This window comes from Amblyomma maculatum, chromosome 11 (genome assembly GCF_055883805.1).
Source record: "Amblyomma maculatum isolate TAMU_Amacu chromosome 11, ASM5588380v1, whole genome shotgun sequence".
Taxonomy (NCBI): domain Eukaryota; kingdom Metazoa; phylum Arthropoda; class Arachnida; order Ixodida; family Ixodidae; genus Amblyomma; species Amblyomma maculatum.
Window position 1 is genome coordinate 115,388,519 of NC_139354.1, and position 4,725 is coordinate 115,393,243.

At 41.2% G+C, this 4,725-nt stretch overlaps 1 non-coding gene across 1 annotated transcript; it reads right to left on the reverse strand.

Moving 5' to 3' along the window:
- Positions 1 to 3,300: 3,300 nt before the first annotated feature.
- Positions 3,301 to 3,374, reverse strand: TRNAT-AGU (transfer RNA threonine (anticodon AGU)). The gene has a single exon. It is a non-coding gene; the product is annotated as a tRNA-Thr (tRNA).
- Positions 3,375 to 4,725: the final 1,351 nt, after the last annotated feature.

A 4,725-nucleotide genomic window follows, 5' to 3' on the forward strand; every position in this document is an offset into this window, starting at 1 on the left:
GCAATAACTTTAATGACGATGGAGCTCTCGAAAAGGCACGGCGTAAGTAACCAAGCATACGGTTAGCGTTGTTAATTACATATTCAATATGGGTTGTCCACGTGAGGTTAGATGAAATAATTATGCCCAGGTACTTATATGAGTTTGTTGATTCCAAAGGAACGTTATTCAAATAGTAAACATGCGAGTCATTAGAAATCCTTGTTACACGCATGCATTTACATTTACTAATATTAAGTTGCATTAACCATTTTTCACACCAGGTAGCAATCGCAGTGAGATCAGTTTGAAGACAGTTAATATCATCTGGGTTTTTAATTTCATGGAAAATAACGCAATCATCGGCAAAGAGGTGCATGTTAGAAGTTATCTCAGAGGGCAGGTCGTTTATGTAAATTAAAAAGAGTAAAGATCCCAGTACGGATCCTTGAGGTACACCGGAGTTCACATCAGAAAGCGAAGAGTTATGACCGTTTACTGATACGAATTGTGAGCGGTTAGTAAGAAAGCATTCAATCCATTTTAAAACGTTTGGTTCAATGTTAAGATGACGAAGTTTGTGAAGCAGCAGTTTATGACAAACCTTGTCGAAAGCCTTAGAAAAATCTAAAAATATGCAATCAGCGAATGAGGATCGATCCAGAATGTGGTGCAGTTTATGGGTGAAAGATAAGAGCTGAGTTTCACATGAGTACGACTTACGAAAACCATGTTGTGCCATTGTAAAGAACGAGTTTGATTCAAGGAATACTGTCACTGCTTTGAAGATTATGTGCTCTAGTAACTTACAGCATGTACTTGTTAGAGAGATGGGACGATAATTGTTGGCAATGTTTTTGCTTCCCGACTTATGAAGAGGAACCACCTTCCCAATCTTCCATTGCGTAGGTAATGTACATGTGTCAAGAGACTGTTGAAAAATCTTTGTTAGTATGATGGAACTATAAGTGGAAGTGTTTTTCAAAAATTTAGCGTTGATAGTATCGAAACCGGGAGAAGCATGATAGTCGAGATTTTTAATAAGTTTTGCAACACCAGCTACGTCTACCAAAATTGGGAACATGGTCGGGTAGTTGTAGTTCTGTGATTCAGGAAAGTGAGGACTAGGAGCGCTTGAAAAATTTTTAACAAATATATCGTTTAAGAAAGATGCACATTGGGTGCTGGAAACCGGTTGGCCAGACGAGTTCTGTAATATAATTAAGTTTTCAGAGGAAGGGTTAACTACGCGCCAGAATTTACGGACGTTAGTTTTCAACATGGAAGGCAAAGTATTGGAAAGAAAATGACGCTTAGCGCTTTTTAGGGCGGAGATGTACTCTGAAGAAGCTAGTTTATAAGCCGTCCAACGTGAATTAGTAGGCGATGCTTTAGCTGCACGATAGAAGCGTTTCTTTCGGTTAGAAAGGCGTCTGATATGACCGTTGTACCACGGGGCGTGACTATTTGAAATGATGGTGCGGTTTGGAACGTATCTTTCAGTTAAGTCTTTTACCTTGGCTGCAAAACTATCCCAGTTTGTCTGAACAGTACTGTCGTGAAAGTTAGTCAAAAAATTGTCCAGAAAGGCCGATAATTCTCTATTGATAGCTTCAAAGTTGGCTTTTTTGTAATCAAGAATCAATTTGCTTTTTTTGTTCGGCTTAGGGCAATCCAGGCTGAGACTGAAGTTTAGCAAGTTTAGCAAATAAAAGAAGCTCTAGAAAAGACCCTTCATATGCATCAGATTTATTGTCTACTAACGTAATGTAACAGTCACCAATATTTACACATTTATGCCGGTTTGTGAAACAACTGTTAAAAAAAAATTTCGGTGTGGCCCTTTGACCTCAAAGTTCTCTATTTTATTTTGTCATCATCATCATGATCAACCAGACTATACTCACCGCCGGGCGAAGGCTTCTCCCATTTTCCTCCAATTTACCCGGTCCTGTCTGTTCACCGTGTAGTGGCTGATAACTGTTTCAAACGCTTTCTTGAAGTTCATAAAAAAGCGTTAGAACATTATTGTTTTCATCAATTTTCGAGCAAATGAGGTCATTAAAATCATCTCTGACTTGAACTATAATCGTATTGAACACAGCGTAATAAACCCCATTTTTGACAGAATGCTACAATGTGAGCGTGAACAGCTTTTTCAGTAATGCAGGCTATTTCTGAAACGATGACTACTGGTCTGTAGTTATCATAGCTATTATATGGTTCATTATTGAGAAGAGGTCTTAATAAACTAGTTTTCAGTTTATCATGCATCAGGCCTCTTTTGGTGGTTTCATTAGGGATGTAAAGGAGCACTTGTTTTGGTTTATCAAAATATACAATAATATCCCCGATTCTGATGCCATTATAAGAAGATGACATTGTGATGTGTATTGTTTCCTAGGTGCTCCAGAGTTCCCTTTCTGAGATAGAAGGCAAAAAACAAGAAATAATGTTTGGTGTATTATATGTTATGGGACTAAAACAAGGTGCAAGAGGCGGAGGTATCTTGCTAACAGATTCGATGATGTGCCCATTAAAAGCCTCAGACAGATTAAAGCTGTCAACATTCCGGAAAGCTTGTGTTATTGACTTATAAACTGAACGCCTAAGTGGCCTTCCTTAAAAAAAGGGGGAAAGCAACTTGTTTCACTCATTAAGTAAGTGCTCTCCGCTTCTATTTTAGGATATGAACACTGGTGTCATACTTGAGAAATTTTGCCTGCTTCATACAGTGGTGTTTTTATTTTATGTAAAATATAATCAGTGAATCCACAGTGCTCCACGCTGAGCGGGTTTTTTTTTTTGGGGGGGGGGGGGGGGGACAAACGTTGATTGCTGACACGGAAAGTGTCGCTGGACGAGTGTCGGTATGTGAGCACTTCGTACGAATACACCTGCGTCCCCTCAGCAGAAAATTTGTCAGGAGAGCAAAACTGCACAACTGGCATTGACTCGCATCAAAGATGAATGGAGGAAAGCGCTACGGCATCCCCTTGCAACACATTCATGCTATCTGCACTGCTCTCCATATCACCTCCACATACTGCCAACGAAAACGTTGTTGAAGCGGAGCTTAATCATAGAGATATGATGTTGTAGTTAGTCTGGAAGGAATAGGTTATAATAATACTAGAGTAATAAAGCTGTGAAGTTCATTACTATATCGGATGTCACGAAAAATGTAAAGAAGTCTACACGAATGGCGTGTGCATCATCCGTGTCGTCCGTAGTACAGCAGTCATCTGTTCTCTTCTTCTCTTCTTTCCGACACAGAAGCGGAAAAACGAGCTGCAAGCTGCAAGGAAAGCAAAAACAATGAGGCACCGGCGAGATTCGAACTCACGATCTCCTGTTTACTAGACAGGCGCTTTAACCAACTAAGCCACGGCGCCGACGGAAGGGGGAGGAGACATTTCCAGTTTTCTACAGTTCCCTCCCATACAGTTTTCAGATACAGGTTTTTTAGCCTAAAGCAACGCAGACTTTATACAGCGCTAATTCAGTTCCGTGCAGCATTTTGCAAGAAAAAGGAGTCAAGAAAGGTACCGAATGGAGACTCTTTACGGCAAGCTCCTTTATAATTGAGACCACGCACAGACAGATTTATATGGACGGCAAGAAACTTTGCGAATAATATTACCGCCATGCTCTGGCAACAACAACCAAACGTGCCTGTTTTATTGAGGATGCACAACATTCACAAACCTCTCGTAGTGTTTTCACTAAAGCAGTTTTGTCATCAGACTTTTATAGTGAAGCGGACAATCTTTACTTTAGTGGCATTAGGGTAATGGCACGACAACATGCTTATGAACAATAGTTTGGATAGGACTGATGAGTAGTGTAACCTAGTGCGTCCTTAGATGGATTCATTTAAAGTTGGCCCGAATGATTAAAATCTGGCTTCCTACTCTGCACTAGGGAAGGGGAAGGAGAAAAGAAAGAGGATCATGATGGGTGACGATGTGAGAGAAGGCATATGAAAGTATATACAGGCAAGGCAGTTTGTTTTACAAGCGCGAATCACATCCGATGCCGCACAAAGAAACGGCAGAGCCCGCACTGACTGGACACCTTTCCCCTTGTCCAGCCAAGCGCCCAGCAGCAGTTCCTCCGACAGAGGCCTCTTATGCAAACGCTTCAATGAAACGGCTAGCAGATTTCTTAAAAGCGCGTACACTGTGCACGCCTATGTTACATGGTGCACATCCTCGAGGATGCCACAAGTTGAACATTCCCGTGAGTCCACCTGTCCAATTAAATGCAAGTACCTGCGCGTAAAAGCCACGTTTAAACGAAGTTTGTTAAGCAAGCATCAATCTAGACGCGGAATTTCACGTGGAACTTAAAATGGTAATGTTCGATCGAGAATTCTTGTGTTGTGCGTCTGGCTGGGCCCCGTAAGCTGACATACCATTCTTCATACAGTTCGTAAGAAGACACGTCGTACCCGCGCTTGAAAAAGGCACAGCTGTTTGGAGGCCACAGCTGGGGACAATTTTTGCTAAAACATCGGCCTGTTCATTTCCATGGAGCCTGTAGTGGCCACGGATTCATTTCAACATTATCCTGTGACCTTTCAGTCAGGCAGATGTAAGGAGCTCTATAATATGTAGTGTCATAGACTGGTAGCCGGTGTGGCCAAAGATATTTTCCAAAATTTGCAATGCAGTTCTTTCTGTCCGTGAATATACACCAGTTTTGAGATGGTTCTTAGCATATGTAGCGAATAGATTCCCGAAG